The sequence below is a fragment of the Tyto alba genome, unplaced genomic scaffold, assembly GCF_018691265.1.
Source record: "Tyto alba isolate M040663 unplaced genomic scaffold, T.alba_DEE_v4.0 Super-Scaffold_41, whole genome shotgun sequence".
Classification (NCBI taxonomy): domain Eukaryota; kingdom Metazoa; phylum Chordata; class Aves; order Strigiformes; family Tytonidae; genus Tyto; species Tyto alba.
The window spans coordinates 21,289,643-21,309,504 of NW_024881317.1; the positions used below are offsets into that span (position 1 = coordinate 21,289,643).

General features: G+C 47.6%; 1 protein-coding gene across 2 annotated transcripts in view; it reads right to left on the bottom strand.

The window, feature by feature from the left end:
* LINGO1 (leucine rich repeat and Ig domain containing 1) overlaps positions 1-19,862 on the bottom strand; it is a 172,707-nt gene that overhangs the window by 141,464 nt on the left and 11,381 nt on the right. Inside the window, exon 2 of one of the 2 annotated variants that reach the window (XM_042804058.1) lies at positions 15,729-15,880. The gene's annotated coding sequence lies outside the window, so the exon portion shown is untranslated. Of the gene's footprint in view, positions 1-15,728; positions 15,881-19,862 lie in introns of those variants that run through there. The other variant, XM_032990273.2, reaches the window with a different exon arrangement.

The window sequence follows — 19,862 nt, forward strand, 5'->3', positions numbered from 1 at the left end:
TTTTTTTTTTTTTTTTAACACATTTCAACACACTCACTCCAAGCTCAGAGAATAAAAAAACAGCAAAATGGCAACAGAAGGCATTGAGCAGGGGGATTCATGGGCTGACTTGCCCATCTCCAACCCCGCTGCGGGGGAGAGGGCTTGTGCTAGACCCCCGGGCAGGGGCAGGGACCCAAGTCCCAGCCCAGGCTTGGATCTGGGCGCAAGGACAACTCCACTTAGTAGCACAAGCAAAACCCCCAGAGAGTCTGAGGGCAGATGTACTTTAAAAGCTCCCTGAATTCTGGTGCCCCCAGCTGAGATCCAGCCCAGGCCCGGCTGTGTCACCCCGAACCACAGGCAGCTGCAGCCCAGCCCAGCACCGGCTCGCTCCGCAGGAGCTGCATCTGCTTTTTCTCTTCCCTAGGAATCAGGCGACACTTTTTGTTTTGCTGATTGAAGGAAAAGAGAGCAAATCGTTTTGAGGAACTGAAAATGGGCTCCTTTGCTTTTCTCAGCAAAATAAAAAAATTGTTCAGATCACCCAGGCTGTGTTGTTCCTGAGTTGTTTTCCTCTTTAGAGGCATTTACCAAAGCACGTTTTGAAACTTTGGGAGATTAAGCAGCTTTTCAGACCAGCCAAGTCAAAATATATCCCTTAGAAACCACAGACAGCCTGACGCTTGTCTTCTTTTTTTCAAAAGGGCTGAAACTACTTGTCCAGCACAGCAGGAATAGGTGGTTTCCCCGGGTTTGGGAAAGGAAAACAACTTGCCTGTAGAAATTCAATCTTGCTGCTGACGGAGTTGGGGAGCCCAGGAGCAGGATGCTGCAGTGATGGGCCATCAACACCCATCATCCCTCACAGAGCTCTGCCAGCCCAGCGAGTTCTACCTGGTAACTTCTGCTTGGCTTTTCCCTCTGATTCCCTTTCTTCCCACTGGGAACAGGCAGCATTAGGCTGGGGGCGGGGGCGGGCTGGAGAGAGGTGACAGAGATGCTGCAAAGGCAGAAAGGAGAAAGCCAAGGCCTCGCATTTCCAATGAAGATAGCTCCAACATCTGTCCTCAGACAGAAATGTATTCACTCGCACAGACACACTCATCAGATGAGGCTCTAAAATATTTACTGCCCAAATATCAATCCTCATAAAGCGAGGCAGCCATTTGGGCTCAGGGAGGGGGAAGGAGATGGGGCGGGTTGTCAATAATGTCATAACCACGGGCAATTTTATGTATCTCTGGAAATGGCCAAGGAACACGCAGTTTGACAGATGTGCAAACGGGTAATGCAGGCTTCCTAGTTATGAGCGTGAGGATGTCAGGAAGAATAGATGAGCAGTAATTCAAAGTATATTGGGCTTAGAGAAGTACACAGGCATCGTAATGAATCCACGATGGGCACTGTGGTGGAGGGAGGGCTGGAGAAGGAGGTGGCGGCACGCTGCTCTGGGAACGCGGCCCCTGCCAATGCTGCGGAGCGACTGCGGGGACACGGGGCCCGGGCAGGTATTTGGTGGCAGAGCCATGCTGCCGTGGGGTGATACTGCACAAGGGACGTGTCAGCCTGCCTGTTGCTTCCTGGGGCTGGACTGACCTCCAGGCTGACTTCTTCTTCATCCTTCCCAACTGCATCTCTACACAAGCTCCTCCCACCATTGTGCCGCCTTTCCTTTCCTGTTCTGGGAAACTCAAGGTTTTGGCCAAATACCTCCATTTTTCACCAAGAACAGTCAAAGAAAAAAAAAAAAAAAAACAAAACAACCAAATGAACAAAAAAAATAACCTCACCAAGAAACCAAATTAAGTTTCGACTTTAGGCTCAGCAGAACTACTACTTTTTTTTTTTCTGCTTCCATCTCCAAACTAAAAAACAACCCCCAACGCCACAGCAAGGGCTGCCGCCGCCCCCGGCACCGCCTCCGAGGCACAGGCACTGCTCACACCTATGACTAGTGCCTCGTCCAGCATTTCCCCATCCCACCTCGGCTGTTTTTAAAAAGCAGCATCACACAGGCACACGCTACACCTCCAGCCCCACGCTGCCGCCTCCTGCGCACGCTCCGGCCCCGTGGAGCTCAGCGACACGAAGGACCACGGAGGCTGGCTGGCTTCCAGCACAAAGCCAAGGTGCTGGAAATAAAGAAAAATCCAAATTAAATAGAAAGGAATGATGCTGGGACATGCTTTTCCACGGGTGTTTGCTTTGCCGGAGGAGCGCTGCAGCATGTTGCAAGGGGGAGCATCAGCTGGTCCCAACCAACCTCACTTAGCCAAGCCCAGACGTCTCGGCTCTGGTCTTTTTTCCCCCAAGATTCGCCTCCTTCAGCATTTCTGGCAGTGAAATTCCCACTCCCCCACTCCTGCAGTGCTCTTCAAAAGGATACAGTCATCAGCTGGGGTGGTAGAGCCAAGCACACCCTTCCTCCCTCTGAAGTCCCCCCTGCTGTTCCTGCAGACAAGTTCATCGTTTTTCCACACCCCAGTGATTTTGTGGGGGGAATTACTCACGAAGGCAAGCAGGCACCCCGCACACCAGCAATCCCCACAAAGGTGATTTTTCCTGCGGAAAAATCCATGAATCACTGTAAAAGTCAGCCTGGCTTAAACCGAGACATAGTGCTCACCATTGTTTATTAAAAAGAATTAATCAGCAATCTTTTTCCTGGCTGATTTTATGAAATATGACTTATCCCAACCATTCACTAATAACTTATTGCAACATCCAGCTGCAAATTTCCCCTGTGTGTGCTCTGGGAGCTTTCCCCATGGCTCATGGAGTGCCGCAGGGTTTTGTTAGGTCAAACTGTTGTAAAAGGATAAAAGAACAAAAATTTACCAAATGACAAAAAATAACGTTTCTCATACAATCTGCAGCTCGGAATCTTAAGTTTTGTTCTACAACCAGGATCACACTAAGTAACGAAATGATTAGCTGTTAGAACAACGGTAGAAACAGATGATTAACCTTGAAACAATCCATTATTGTGTATACCTGACAAAAAGTAGAAGCCTAGGTAGGATTAATGGGAAGTAGAGACAGTGAACTGCGACAAACTGCCTATGTCTGCCAAATTAAGAGGAAACTAGGTGAAAGTTAATTCAGGCAGGGGTACACTGCGACCACCGACTCATTGACCACAGACTCTAATTACACCCCAGACTCAAAAGAAGAAGGTGGAGAGGGCAAACTAGGCATGCGTACTGATTTACGTGCTAAGCGTAGAGATTATGACCAATCACTTAGTAGATATGTATCAGTGTGTTGAATAAGCATAAATTGTGTGTATAAATAATCATAGTTTTGGGGACCACAGTGCGCGGTCTTGGGACAGGCACCCATGCATGAGCATCCATGTAATAATTACAAATATCTCGACTCTGTGTGTTAGTTGGCTCTTTGCACACTGGGTGAAGAACGCCCGGTTTTGGGACAACAGTTTCTGGAGACCCAGGTGGGACAGATGTAAGGCCTTGCCTGGATTGACTTGCCGACTCTTGGCGGGGAGACCCTGCTCTCTGGACTCCAGCGCGCACCGAACTTTTAATCAGGGACTCCATGAGTATTCTCCCCGACCAGAGTGGGAAAGAGACACAAGAGTGCAACGCTTGATAAAGAGATATTGTTTGGCATAAGGTTGTGCATGCACTTAAGGGGGGATTGTTGGTAAAATGAGTAAATTCACATATGTTTGACAGCAACAACTGGAATATATGAAGTCATGGATCAGAATGGTCTTTTTGGGTAAAAATATGGGAGCTCAGCCATCTAAAATGAATTCTTGTTCTCCTCCTGGGTGCATTGTAAAATACTGGGGAAAATTTAGAGGAGATCCATTAACAAGGGAACGCCTAATTGAATATTGTCCTAAATGGTGGCCACTGTATAAGTTGGAGGATGGGGAAAAATAGCCTGAAAAGGGGTCACTGAAATATAATACTATTTTGAAATTAGTGTTGTTTTGTCAGCGACGGGACAAATGAGATGAGGTTGCTTATGTTGATTTATTCTTTACATTGAGAAATGATCATGAAACTCCAAGAATATGTAAACTTTTGGATTCTGATTCAAATGTAACGATGATGATGGAAGATAAAGATAGAGAGTCCCATTGCTGTTCTCCATGTAGAATTGGGAAAAAGTGTTTCAAGTTGAGTGATGAAGAAGAGGACGTACCGATGTTGGTAGCTCTGGATAGTGGGCAAAATAATGGTGGAGGAGGTGATAGTTTTAGCCCTATAGCAGGAAGAACTCAAACACAGCAAAACCCTACGCTATTAGCTCCTCTTCGACAGGCTGTGTGTACAGGGGGAAATTTGGTATTTGTCAAGGTACTATTTGCTACTTCTGACCTAATGAACTGAAAGGAGTCAGCTGGATGGTATAGAGACAACCTGGAAAAGACGTATCGTTCTTCTGGAATTATTGTTGAAAGTTGTAACCCAGATTGGCAGGACACAGAGGTTTTATTAAATATCTTGTTAATTCCAAAAGAAAAGAGAATGTTATTAGAGAAAACTAAGGCAGAGAATGAGAGGATAAATGCAAGGGATTGTCTGGCACATTTTATGCCCACCCAGGAACCTAACTGGGATCCTAATACAGATGGGGGAAAACTAATGATAAAACAGTAGCAACAATTAATATTATAAGGAATTAAAAACTGAATTCCTCAGCCAAAGAACCTCGCCAAATTAACTCAAGTAATTCAAGGAAAATCAGAAGACCCCTCAGACTTCTATGAAAGGTTATGTGAGGTGGCCAGAAAGTGAACTGATTTGGACCCAGAGAGTGAGGACAACAAAGCGGTATTTACTGCCTTGTTTGTGGGACAATCAGCCCCCAGACATAGGCAAAAGTTACAGAAAGTGGATGGAGTTCCTGGAATGACTATCTCTCAGTTAACTGAGATCGCATATAAACTTTATAACAATCAAGAAGTGGAGGAGAAGAAGGTAATAGAGAAGGAGAAATTAAAAGACAGAAACCAGAAAGCTGCAATTTTGGCAGCCGCCTTTGCTAATGCCCAGATATCAACTTGAGGTAGAGGATTTCCCAGAGGGCGAAGAAAAAGAGGTAGGACATGGAAATATGATCAGACAGACAGTAGCCCTAGGAATTAATCAACGTGCTTTTTGCAAAGAGCAAGGACACTGGAAAAATGAGTGTCCAAAAAAATAAGAGAGCCAGTCAGCCCCAGTAAATACCTCCTGATGGTGACTTGCTTATGATGGGAACTGAATCTGAGTGACGGACACGGGGGGCAGGGAAGGAGGACTCCCCAGCCGAGCCCCTGGTTCCAGGAAATCTGGGGAATGAAACCTTTGACTTTCTAGTAGATATAGGAGCAAAATATTTGGTCATAAATATTTGTAAGGGGCCTTTACATAAATTTAGTATGTCTGTTGTTGGGACCACGAGAAAGACAGAGGTCAAACTATTTTTGAAACCCTTAAAATGTAAAATTGGAGGAAAACCAGTAATGCATAAATTTTTATGTGTACCAGAGTGCCCAATTCCTCTCTTGGGATGGGATTTATTAGGTAAGCTGTGAGCACAAATCAGTTTTGAGAAAGGGAAGATTCAAGTTAATTTTCCCAAAGATAATGCCCGGCAGGCTCAAATATATCTGTTACAATGGAGTCAGAGAATAAAGAAGAGGAGTTTGGAAACACTCCAGAGGAAATTAAGAATGCAGTTACTCCCTTTGTATGGACAACCGAGAAACCTGGAAAAGCAAAGAATGTAAAACAGGTAAAAGTTGAATTAAAACCAGGAATTCGGCTGGTAAGAAAGAAACAATAACCTATCAGTATGGAAGCCAGAAAAGGCTTGGAGCCAATAGTGAATAATTTTCTTAAATATGGACTTGGGTGAGAGTCTCAATCTGAACACAATACTTCTATCCTTCCAGTAAAAAAGTTGTCTAACCAAGGATACAGACTGGTTCAAGATTTAAGAGCAATAAATCAAGTGGTGGTGGACCGGATAGTTCCTAATCCATATACATTGTTAACAACTATCAAGGAATCAAATGCATACTTTTCTGGTTTAGACTTAAAAGTTGCCTTCTTTTGTATACCATTGGAAGAAAACAGTTAAAAGATTTTTGCCTTTGGATGGGAATATCCATCGACTGGAAAATGGACCCAGCTCTGCTGGACTGTGTTACCCCAAGGATTTAAGAATAGCCTGACCATTTTTGGAACAATCCTGTCCAAGGAGCTGGAGCAGTGGCCTGGTAAGAAAAATCAAATAACTCTTCTTCAGTAAATTGATAGTATCTAGTTGGGGGCAGATACTACTGAGACTTGTAAAGAAAAGACTATTAACCTCCTGAATTTTTTGAGGATGGCTGGGTACCAAGTAACAGAAAGGAAAGTACAAGTCACAAGACAGACGGTAATCTATCTTGGATTTGAAATTTCCCAGGGACAATAAAAACTGGGAAATGAGAGAAAAGAAGTCATTTGTAGAATGGCCCTCCCAAATCTAAAGAAGAGCTGAGAGGGTTTCTAGGAATGTCTGGATGGTGATGCCTGTAGATCCCAAATTTTGGCCTGTTGGCAAAACCATCATACAAGGCAATTAAAGGTCCCGAAGAATTATTAGAATGGACTCCAGCATGCAGGAAAAGTTTTGATGATGTTAAACAGGCTTTAATAAAAGCCCTAGGCTTAGGACTACCAAATTTGACTTTTGAGTTGTTTGTTCATGAAAAGGGTCGTGTATCATTGGGAGTTCTGACTCAGCGCTTAAGAGACTGGCGAAGACCTGTGGTTTATTTCTCTAAGCAATTGGATAAAGTAAGTTCAGGATGGCCCAGCTGTCTGCGGGCAGTCGCAGCTACTCTTCTCATCATCCAAGAAGCCAGAAGATTGACTAGGGGACAAAAGGTAACAATTCATGCCCCTCATGCTGTACTCACTGTATTAGAACAAAAAGAACACCATTAGCTTGTGCCAAGTCATTTGCTACAAAATCAAGCCCTGTTATTGGAACAGGACAACATCACCTTAAAAGCAAGTACAGTACTAAATCTTGCATCTTTAATGCCAACAGAGAAAAGAAATTACTCTAATCATGATTGTTTACAAGCCATTGAACAGGTGTATGCCAGCACACCAGATCTGAGAGACGCTCCCCTCCAAACTCCAGGTGAAGAACTATATACTGATGGAAGCAGTTTAGTTGTGAAAGGGAAAAGAAAGGCTGGCTATGCTGTAGTGACACTAACTGAGGATTGAGAAATTAAAGCATAGTCTCCAAATACCTCTGCACAAAAGACTGAAATAATTGCCGTAACCGGGGCTCTGGAATAAGCCAAAGAGTCAATATCTTTACAGACTCCTAATATGCTTTGGGGGTTGTTCATGTCCATGGCACTATTTGGAAAGAACTTTTATCCACTAGTGGTACACCTATAAAATATGGAGCAGAGATTTTAAACTTGCTGGAAGCAGTACGGAAGCCAAAGGAATTTGCTGTGATTCACTGCAAAGTACATCAGGAAGGAAATTCAGACGTAATTTGAGGAAATCGGAGGGCGGATGAAGATGCAAAATAAGTGGCACTTGTTGGCATTTATGTTTTAATTCCATCAAGGGAAATGCAAGTAGAACCCCCAAAGTATAAAGACAAGGAAGATAAATTGGCTGAGTTACTATGGTGTAAAAAGGACAATGAAGGATGGTGGATTACTCCCCACGGACAATGTGTAGTGACTCCTGAAATCATGAAAAAGTTAATGATTAAAACCCACGAAGAAACCCAGATGGGATCAGAAGCAATAGTTGAATCAGCAAAACGTTATGCAAAAGGGGACAAAAAGTTACTTATTGCCAAAAGTGTAAGTAACCAATGTGAAATCTGTGTTAGGAACAATCCAAAGGTACAAGCCCAACCCCCGCCGGGAAAGGGAAGAAAAGGCGTAACTTCTGGTGACTACTGGCAAATAGATTTTTCAGAATTGCCAGGGTGTAACCAATACCGATATTTATTAGTACTGGTGGATACCTTCTCTGGATGGCCTGAAGCTTTCCTGTGTTGGACCAACAAGGCAGAAGAGGTAACAAAGCATTTACTAAAAGAAACAATTCCAAGGTTCAGGATTCCTTTAGGAATGTTCTCTGACAGAAGTCCGCATTTTATAGCTGAGGTTGTCAAGAATATGAGCAAAATACTAGGGATCAAGTGGAACTTACACACCCCCTGGAGGCCACAATCCAGTGGACAGATAGAAAGGATGAATCAAACACTACAACAAATTTCTAAATTATGCCAGGAAGCCAAATTAAAGTGGGTTGAAGCTTTGCCACTTACTCTATTGAGGATTAGAGTGACTCCCAGAACTAGAGAAAAGGATAAGCCCTTTTGAAATTCTATATGGTAAAATTTATAATGTCAATCTGACAGGGAGGCCCGAACAAATGCATATAGTAGGGAACAAGGTATTAACTGAGTATCTTTTGTCTTTAAACAAGGTGTTGAGTTCCATCCACAAATACATACTTTTAAGAGCACCTGTACCCCTTGATTTCTCGGTACACTCTTTCTGTCCCAGAGATCAGGTCTGCTTATGGATGTGGAAGCACAATCCCCTTGAGAAGTGGAGAGGACCCTCTCAAGTGTTGCTAACCATGAACACTGCTGTGAAGCTCGGAGGAATGGAACCTTGGATCCATTACACTAAAATAAGGAAGACACCTCCTAGACTGTGGACATCAGTAACTAAAGGACCATTGAAACTAACATTAAGACGCAATTAATGAATTGCACCTGGAATGTTGCAGAGTCATTTATTCATCTAGATTGCATACAAAGATTATCTGTATTTTGTATCTTCGTAATGTTGGGGACATAATCATATTAACCTACTTATACAAAGAATACATGTGCTAAGTTGTTCAAAATGGAGCTGAAAGTCCTACTGAGTTTATTAGTACTTTCACTGGATACTATTGAGCTTCAATTTTTGATGCCAAAATGGGATAGGAATCAAAATATTTGGGAACTTTTAGCCAGAGAAGTAGCCAATACATCTTCCTTTTGTAATGCTGCAGAAAATTCAGTAGGAGGAATGTATAGTTATTGCCTTACAGGAATACCAACTCCTTTAGTGTTGTTAAAGAACTATACTATGTTTCGAAACTTTGATGCCGAATTGACTTATCGTGATATATATAGTATGGGAAAAGCGAACAAAATCAAAGAAAAGAGGATGTTAAGAGTGAAAGTGCAAGGAACACTCCCTGCGATGCATTGTGTCAAGTTTATAAATTGCTCGTCAAACTGTGAGAATTTAACACTTCTGGAGCCTCCTCTAAGCTGCAATATCACCCAATTTCAAAGTTATGCCTGGGCATATACTAGATTACTTATGGGCTGGTTTTTACTATGTGAGAGATTGGCATATACCTACATACCAGCAAATGTGACTGGAGGACCATGTTCCATAGCAAGAATGGCTCCATTGCTATTAAATAAAGGAGATTTAGAACTTGATAAATGAGTTAAGAGAAGTGCACATCAGATATCTGAGGATTGTGACTCCCAAGTCACTCTATATAGCTCAAGTGAAATGTCAGCAGCAGCTATATTTGCACCTGGAGTTGGAGAGGCTATGAATTATCACACAATAAAAAGAATTACTTGTGCCCTAGTTAAAGATATAAATTATACTTTGCAGGCACTCACGGCTATTGGAAGCAAAATGGCACAAATAAGGGGAGCTACTCTTGAAAACAGGGTGGCAATCGATTACCTACTCCTTAGACACAATCATGGCTGTGAGGATTTTAAAGGGTTGTGTTGTTTTAATTTAACAGACAATTCTCAATTGGTAGAAAATTCAACAACTGAAAGATGTGGCATCTGAATTTAAACAACGAGAAAGGTTAGATTTCTGTTGGTTACTCTCATGGCTTCCTGATCTTAAATGGTTAAAAAAATTATTTTTGCTCACATTAGTTATAAAAATTTTGATTATTGTAACTTGTTGCTTAATTCAGTGTATATTGCTTTGCAAACCAAAACCTATAAAGGAATGGTGTGAGACTTACATTGTTTACAACATCATAAGTCTCAAAGGGGCTAATTGATATAATATATTTCACATTTGTTGGTAGCCATGGTTACCTCATATGGGGACAACTATGGGGTTTTGAAATGACCTTGATTAGCAATAAGGAATTGATAAAGGATAGACTTTGATATCTAAAACTTGGAAAAATAGGCAGAACATCCTGGATCATAATGAGAATATCCGGGATTGATGTGTTAAGGATGAGTTATTTGATAACCTGGCAAAGTGACCATTCAATTAATCAACTTGGCAATGAAACTAACTTTTTAAATGTCCTGAAGAGAATTACCTTCATTATACTACTAAAAAACACAGCCACAGGTCAAAAAGACCCCTGCTCAGTTCAAGACCCTTCCTCTGAGCATGTGTAGTAGTAGGAGTATTGTGACAGCAATATTATAATAGCATGTAAATCACTAACCAATCAGTATCTAGTAGGCGTGTTTGGAAAAGTACTGACCTCTGATTTTTCTGTATAAAAGAAGCACCAAAACTGCTGTTAGGGTGCTTGATCTGTGTTCCACTGATCACCCAGGCCTGAATAAACCCAATATCTCTCCCGAGCATGTGAAAATTGGATTATTGCACACCGGGCACAAATTCACTTTTTAGACACCAAAATGACCGATGACTGAATAAGCTTAAATCTTAAGGAAATGTTTCCTACAAATCTGAGACCTCCTATTTTCACTCCCAGCAGACACTTCTGGCACCGTCTGTTCCTGCAGACGTGTTGCTCAGTGAATAGTCCCGCCGGAGCCGGGGGAGCCCTGGTGTGTCACTGCCCTGGGCGAGGGAGACACGGTGAGAAGGAAGGGGCAGTGGCAGAGCAGGAGCCTCTCTTACAACCAGCACATCTCACAGCACATCTCCTCCGCCTCCCTTACAACCCGCTCGCAGCCACCAGCCCGAGCACGCCGCGGGCAGGCAGGTGCCGGGAAGGGCGGGCAGGTGGGAAGGGGCTGGCATCCCTCTGCATGGGCACGGCGGCTCTGGCCCTCTGAGACACCCAAGCAGTAAGAAACCTGTAACAAGAGCTTCCTTCTAAAAAATGTCCTTGCTATAATTTAACTTTTTTCTCTTGGCAGCACCCTCCTGTGCACAAGAGCTCTGCCATGACACGGTATACGAGCAGCAAACTTCAATGCCCACAGTTGCAATAGCAGAAAAGAGATAATTGCACTTCTTACAGCAGCAGTAACTTAACTCGGGGAAACTTTTGCTGCTAATGAGGCTCTTCTGGTCTGAAATTCAGCCAGAGTTGAGAGGGCTGGTCCTGCTGCCAGCTGGTGGCGGGTACAGGGAGAGGGCAGGCAGGTGTAAGAAAAGCAGCCCAGAAACCACTGCCAGCATCCCAACCTCACCACTTTGCAGCTTACTGGAGTTTAGTTTTCCAGTGTTAGCACTGTACCAGTGAGCTGGCTTGCATTTATTTCTCTTTTTAAAAAAAAAATCCTACTATATCAGCTATTGTCTGCCTCCTCTTGCCTTTGGCTACATGCTGGTTTCAAGCACCTCCTGGCAGAGCTGCACCTGCCATCCCATCCTAGGCCTCTGTGGAGGATTTTCTGCATCAGTGCCCACACGCTTGCAGGTCCCAGGGAGCCCGTGGCTGGCACTGCCAGGAGGGACTGGGGACAAGCGTCTCTGCTGATGAGTGCCAGCTGCTGAGCGGGTCGCCTGGGCTGCAACAGCTGGAGGCAGAGGTAGCAATTTGTGTGCTCACCTGGAAAGGCAGACATCCTCCCATCCCTTGCAGAGCTGCTGAGAAACTAGCTCCTGGCTTTTCTCCTAGAAGTTTAACACCACCATGCTTGAATTACAAGGAGAAGATGCAAAATCCCCTCCCTCCCTTGTCCAGGCATGCCCATGGCAGAGCCAGAGGTGAGCCAGGTCTACAGGAGAGCCAGCTTCCAGGGAAATGCTTGGAGGGTGGTGGTTGCACCCAGCTGGAACTCCATCTCCCCTTTTTCAGGGACCTGCAGGACCATGTCCACAGCGTGGCTGTGCTCTGGCACAGCCACTCGGTGCCCAGCACGGCTCAGGGCAGCCTCACTCCTCATCAGCATGCCAGGCACACGCATCCCAGCAGCATGGGAACACTCTCCCTGAATTCAATCCATGCACCCAAGTGGTGGCAGCAGGAAGGCTTGGAAAAGTAGAGCGAGAAAAGCAAAAGGGATGGAGTCCTGAAGCCCACAGCTGAGCACAGCACGGCATCTCAGGCTGCAAAGCCAAGGCTGTCAGCATCGCTCCAGTTACCTGCATGACCTTGAGAGCCCGAGACAAGCTGCAAAGATGAGAGGGAAAGCCTCTGGCAGCAGCTCTGTGTGCTCCTGGGGACAGGGAAAGTCAGTCAGGGTACAGAGGGGTGGGTGCTGTTTGGGATGTGCCACCCCAGCGATGGAGCTTGCCAGATGGGCCAGGCTGCTTTTACCTCTGTCTCAGCTCCTTCTCCAAAAACGCAACTCACAACCCTGAGCCTTCTTTGCACAGCACATCAGTGGGGCTTGGATTCTGTTCCCACATCAGCACGTGTGTGGGAAGAGGTGAACACCCCACGTCACTCCTCTCGGACTCAGATCTTGCACAGGGCAGCAGCGGGAGGAGGGGGTGGGCTCTGCCTGCGTTCTCTGGAGGGAAGAGCAGGCAGCCCTCCCTCTGCCATGCAGGAGACACTGCCAGATCACAGCGTGCGTATCTTGAGAGCTCAGAATAAATATTTAAAGATGGAGAAAAAAAAAAAAATGCTCCTCTCTGAGAGCAAGTTCTCAGTCTTTGCTCTGGGATTTGAGGCAGAGACAGACAGAAATATGACAAAGGAGACGCAGGTTTCAGCAAATCATGGGCACATCAGAAACGATGGCTTTCAGATCCCAGCTTTGGTGCAAGATAAATTCCCTCCTGGCCGTATGCCTGACAACCCCGATAGCCCTCGGGGACTGCAGGTCTGCTTTCCCTGCAGACACATGCGGCTGCAGTGAGCCCACCTCCTTATACCCATCCACCCCAGAGAATGTCCAGCCAGTGATGGGAGCCAGGATGTTACCCAAATCCCTTTCCAAGCTAGTTAAAGCTGGTCCTGGCCCACTGGCTATGTGTGTTCCCTCCTTGCCCTGTCCTGTGTGGATGCACAAGGCAATAGGCTTTACACCAGGGTGTTGGACAAATGCTCCCAAATCCCCACAGCAGAGCTCTGTCAGAGGAGCAAACCACAGCTCCACTTTCTCAATGCCTCACATGGCTGGGGGGAAGGATGGGAGGTGAAAGCTCCGCTCAGCTCTCTATAGCTTGTGCTAGGCCATCACTTGAGGCAGTGGCCGGAGCAGCCACAGAGAACGGGCTGTTCTATATAGCAAGGCTGTCCTCAGGATGCTTTTATTTCCAGAGAGAGCTCATTAGCTCTGGTTGTGCAGGAGTTCAGGCTTTTTTTCCCCTGTTACCAAGAGCTGGAGAACTCCCCTGAATAACATCTCTGAGCATGGGTGGAACAAAGACAGGGCACGGGGGGAGAGCAGTAACAAAACCAGAGATAATCAAAGCTGCTGCTGCAGCCTCGCATCACTTATGATCTCCGTCTCGTTTGGATTTCCCAGCTGGAGTAGTCTCTGCTCGCTCAGCCCCCAGCGGCACCCAGCAGCCTCCTGCGTGCCAGGGCTGTGCCCTGCCCCGCTCACCCCACCGGCGCAGACTGCAGGGCTTGTCCAGAGCTGGCTCTGCTCAAAGGGGGAAGGAGCTGCAGAGAAGGGTTTGAGATGGCAGGGAACCTGATTCAAGGCTCTCCGGGATCAGCCTGCTGGATCGGGTAGGAGCCAGGGGCTAAAGGGACTTGTGCAAGGCATGGGGGAAGGCTCCGTCCCTGGCACTGCTACGAGAGGGGTTTAACACAGGCACATCCTACCCAGGGTGGGTGCTCAGGGATGCTCCGGCAGGGATGCCCTGCCAGGATCGGTCTGGAGCAGCCACCTCTTTACCAAGCCCTGATGCTCCTCTCCCATCGCTGCACGGTCCAGCACACTCTGCAGGGGATGCAGCCAAGAACACACGTACCAGTACCGACTGCAGGAGATAAGCCAGCTCTCCAGATATGATCACAAGCCCCATTATCTCCTTAACCCTTATGCAATTCACTTACCCATCCCAGATCTATTCCTCCTTATCTAAATCGTCCTCCTGTTCTTTCCCATCTCTTGTCCTGTGGTCGCTTTGGGAGCATCGCAGCCTCCCCAGTAGCAAGGGAGGCTGCAGGAGAGCCCGGTGCCCCAGGCTGCCACTCACCACAGCTAATGGGATAGACTCCGATTGACTGGCCCCAGCGATTTAAAGTTAATAAAATGTTAAAAGCAGCCCTATAAATCACCCATGCAGGAAGTGACCTGGACAGGAGGCCTAACGAGTTAGCAGAGGGTTTTATTTAAAAGCCATTTGTCTGAGAAGTGCAACACAAAGAGTCAAATAACTCTTAGGAAAACAGCAGTGCTGGAGCTACAGGGAGGATTAGATCGGGCTGGATATTTATGGCTGAGGATGTCAGCCTTAGCAGTGCTAACAGGCCCTTGCTTCCCTGGCTGGAGGGCAGGAACTGATCCCAGCTCCAGAGGTGCGGGCAGGGAGCTTGCAAAGGGAAACAGGACAAGCCAGACCCCAGCTGTGACTTATGTTTGTAGCTCACGGGAGCCATTGCAACCCTCTCACGAACCTCCCGAAACAGGAGGCTTATGCCCAAGCCCACCCTGCGATAGGCTGGTGACATCTTCCTCCAGGCCCCAGCTCCCCTGCGCAGGGGCTTACACACACGGAGAAGTCACGATTCTCATGTTACCGCAGACAGCTAAGGCCTCTGTTTGCAAGATGATGTTTGAAAACAAGAGGCTCAAAAACCTCAAAACACAAAACAATCACAGAAATCGAGTTTTTTCTTATTTCTAAACCTGTTTGCCACTCCTCAGCTATGAATACTGATTTTGTGTCCATCAGGAGGGCAGTTAGCCCCACATCGGCCTCCTCCCCACCTCACTCCCTGAAAACCAAGCTCTACTTTAACCTTAAAATAACCCCTACTGCAAAGTGCAAAGCACAGAGGAGGGTGTTTCACTGGGACAGGGGCTCAGCCCCCTCCCAACCAACCCCCCCACAGCCACTCCTCGCTCCCCCACCACAGGAAGCCTCCAGAATACCCCAAAGGCCTTTTACAGTGGGAGGAAAGGCGGCGCGTGCTTGGGAAGCCTCCAGAGCATCGTTAAGAAATAAATTATAGACAATTACTATCAAAAGTACATCAGGGAAGCAGAGGCAGTGGCAAGGCACCGATCCCACCCAAACCCAGCTCCTTGCAGCAGCCCAGGCTACCTTCTAAAACTACAAGCAAATTCACAGATGGGATATGGTCTGCAAGCAACGGGTTACATCAGGAGCTGCCCCACCTTCAAAATCACCTTTTAATCACAAGACAAGGGCAGTTCTCACTCCCGACCAGCACCTCGCCGTCCCAGTAAGCCAAGGGGGAGAGAAGCAGACTGCAGGCAGGCAGCTGCGTACACTGCCCGGGGAATGGTGCCCACTCGGGCAAGGCAGGAGATGCAACAACCCAAGAAGTAACCCGGTTTTCACTCACATTTGCAAAGCCCTTGCTTTTCACAGACAGAAAAGATGCGGTCCTTACCTTGGGAGGGATGCGTGAGGCTGGGTGCAGGCACAGCTGGTTCTTCCCACCAGCGACGGGCACCTTCTGGGGGGAGCGGGGAAGCCTAGCAGCGCCGGGGGGCTGCGGCCGGGGCACTGCTCCGGTGGCTCATGGCTCCCGGGTGCAGGGGGCTGCGGGGGACAAAGCACAGGAGGTGTCAGGACCCAAGCAAACCCAACCCCACAGCAAGCTCAACTTGGAAGTTAGGCAGGTGAAGAACTTTAAATACTGACTTTTTTCTGTATTGCTCTTATTTCCCCCCTCCCCATCATCAAGGAAACAGAAGGAGTCAGGTGGGACCTGCTTAGCTCTGGACACTAAGCAGTTGTGAATGCTTGAAGAGGTCCAGCACTCCTTGAGGGGCTGCTGCCAGTCATAGGGTGATATTTGGCAGCCATTCCCAGAGGGTGTTAGGGTGCTTCCAGCATCACTGGTGGGGATGGAAAGCAAGTACAGGCTTGCTTGGGCAAGCAGCACCCCTACCCACGCTGATGTACACAGCAAAAAACATGCAAGGGAAGGACACCCCCCCCCCCCCCCAGCTCAATGGGCCCAGCTGGGGGTCTCACAAGGCCAGGGGAGTTCTCCCTCCAGCTCCCAAGTCAAGCAGTCCCACTGACACCTTAGAAATACTAAGAGAAAGCAGGTCCTTGACTTGCTGATCCACAAGCACTCCTCCCCACCTCAATGCTGAAAGAGAAACAAGACCCTTTTTTGTTGGAGGAGATGGCACCTTCACCCCTCCTTGAACCAGCTTCACCTTCGCGTGCAGCACTATCCTCTCCAGCAAGGGTTCGATTTAATGCATTTATTTAGCTGTGAGGTCCCCAAGACAGAGCTCACATCCTTTTTTGCGTCTCAGTTTTGAGCAGTCAGTGTTTAACAAATTAATAATAAAGTGATGGCACCTTGAAAAATGGACTTTCCTGTCCTCAGAAAAGGGGCTGTGTCTCCCAATTACTCCGAAGGGCACCTCTTTAGACCTTACTGCGCGAATGGTATTTAGCCACAGCCGCCTTTCAATGGGAATGATGTGATCCTGCAACAGCTGCAGTCGAGTGTATCACATCTTAAGACATCCCCACACCGAACAGTGAGAGGGCAGGGAGGAGGAAGAGGGACGGAAGCAAGTGCTGTTAGCTTAGGTATTTTTTAGCAGCCATCCCCAACCTGAGGTCTGGCATCCTATCACGAGCTGCCAGTTACGCTCAGCACCGCTTGATCATGAAAAATATTCACAAGGTTCGCGGTGGAGGCTGGCAAATATTTGCCAAGGATTCTTCCAAATCTCCTAGCCTGCCATGCGCTTGCTGCAAATTTGTTTGCCGACTGTGGTCCTTGCGCTAATTTGCAAATGGAAAGCAAAGAATAAGACAGCTGTACCGCAAAGGGGAAGGTGAGCGAGGAGTAGCCTATTCCATGGAGAAGACAACTCCACCGACCCTAACGAGGGCTCGGTAATTAACAACTGCAGCACTGGAGTTCAGGGGGGTCTAACACCCAGTTCCTGATGCTGACAGTGGCCAAAGGAAGTGATCTCAGCGAAGGCAGCACCGGGGAGTGGAAGGATGCTGCTGGGGATGGTGACAGCTGTGTGTCAGCAGCACCGCTGAGGTATATGGGCAGTGATTTCCCCAGTCCCAGCTCCCTGCGTGGGCATGTTGCAAAGGGGTGGCGTGAAAGCATCCTCTCCCCTTCCCCGTGCCCCCTGGTTCTGCTCTCGGCACCTTACCAAGCTCCAGCCCAGGCCAAGCACACTGCTAATTAGCTGCGCTAATTAATCACAGTTTCCATTGTTTGTTCTTTTGTTCTCTCACAAACACCCATGCTGCTCAGCGTGGTAAACTGCCATGGCGTTCACGAAGCGCCAGCACGGCTGCAAAGCAAAGCTGGTGGAGCTGACCCCAGGGGACACTGACCGCCCGAGGCTGCTGCCACCATCCAAAGTCCCACCTATGGCCACCAGCACCACAGCCTGGTCTTTTCCTCTCTCCAGCCAGGGGATGGATGGATGGCTGTCCCTCCATCAGATCCCCCCCAGGGAGACACCCCAGGCTTGCTACCAGGAGCCGGCACCGCAGCCGGCACTGGCGCACAGCCCCGGCACTCAGGCAGCCATCCGCCTCCCCTCGGCTAATCCGCCCCGTGCACCAAAATCCTGCCTTTGTGCTCACCGGATCCACTGCCCGAGCATTAGGCACCCTTGATCCCAAGCTAATCTCTGGAAAGCTCCCTTGCTTGGGGGGGGGGGGGGGGGGGGGAATCAGCAGGGGGGGATCCTGTTCCCCAGGGCAGCCCTGATACCCCAGAAGCATGGGGGGCAGGACACCCCAGCTTTGACTCCTTGCTGGTGCTGACAGGCTGTGCCGGAGATGAACCTGACAGGCCATTACCTCTTTGCTTGCTCACTTATGTCAGGGCTTTTTTAAACCAGGTATTTTTGGGGAAAAAAAAAAAAAAAAAAAAAAAAGGACACCAAGTGAAGAGAAAAGAACTGCGAGTCAAAGGGAGCCTGTGTTGCTAAATACAGAGGAATCCAAGTCTGGAGTCCAACAGAGGCCAAGGTTTCCGGGCTTTGACACAGCTGACAAGCTGGAGCACAATGAGAAAATACGCACACAGAAATAGCCAGGCAGGATAAAGGATTTACTGCCTCTTTCACAGAAAAGAAAAGAATAAGCTTAAACACTCCATTTAGGAGCGGTAAAAAAAAAATTCTGCGGGAAGAATATTTGAGCACCAGGATTACCGGGAAGTGCAGAAAAACCAAATCCTGCCTGTCCTGGGTGCAGGAGGGGATGGTGCTGCAGCGGGGCAGCAGAGCTTCTCACCAAGCCCCCCCTAACCCCCAGCAACATCTTGCAACGAGCACACACACAAGCCAGGTTCCACTCAGATCCACATCGTCTGTCCCCTCCTGCCCTGCCCTGGGTCAGAGCATCATGGGGAGCCCACATCCCGGCACAGCCCGCTGCCATGCCCACATCTGCACACTCCCCTGCCCGGAGCACTTCTGGCAGCCAGATCACCCCCTTCTCTCAAATCCTTCTCTGGGGTCCACCGCCCCAGTGCCACCCAACCCAGCTAAGGAGGCTGGGGCTCCCTGGCTTTCAGACAGGCTCTTCCGTGATGGGAAGGCTCCAGGCTCTTGGCTGCCCTCTGTTTGGGGAGGAAATCACCTCAGCCAGCCACGGCTGGGGAGGCCTGATGGATGGAGAACAGGGGGCTTCAGGGAACAGCTCCCTCTCACCGCCTTCCCAGGTTTGTCCTTGTGGAAGAGGAAAGTGCTGAGTTCTCTGAAAGTTTCCTCCAACTTGTGATGAAAGAGAAATTCTCTGGAGGAAGAGACGGGAACCCAGTTTCTCTGATGAAAGTATTGCAGTGGGATTTTAGTTTGGGATTTTTTTTTTTTTTCCTTTTGAAAAAGACCAGCTAGAATAGAGCATTGCAGCCAGCCAGGCAGAAGGTCTTACCCTTTCCATGGCAGGAGACCAAGTCTCCCAGCTGGATATTAGGACAGAATCTACCCCTGGTCCTGCTGAGAAGCAAGTCAAAAGCCAAAGCCATCATTTCTGGGCTGAAACAGTGCAAGATTCACAAACCCACTCACGCCCCAGCCTGGAAGTGCCAAAGCAGCTCAGACTGTAGTTCTGAATCTCCCAGGTGGCTGGAAGCTGCTGGTGGGTCATTTAGCCCATTCCCCTTGGAGACGAGGGATTCACTGTGCCTAAAGTGTGCCCAACAGCTACGGTCAAGCCTGGCCTTCAACGTCTCCAGCAAAGCCAATCCTACAACCTTCCTTGGCAGCTTACATGCAGTTTAATTACCCTAATAGTTATGCATTGAGAGTTTTTTTGTAAAAAGCAGCTGATTTCTCAGCAGCAACAAATACTTGGGAAAGCTTTCTCTCTGGCAAACTCTCTCTATTGTTCATCTCTTTCACATAAAATGTTCCTAATGAAGGGGGAAAGAAGGATCTTGGCTTCTTTCAAAACAATCTGAAATATTATATTAAAAACATGCACTGAGTGTTGACATATTTAGTGCGTTGCTTTATAAAGTAAATTGCCCAAGCTCATTCAGAGCTTGACACCATTAAGACAGCACATAACT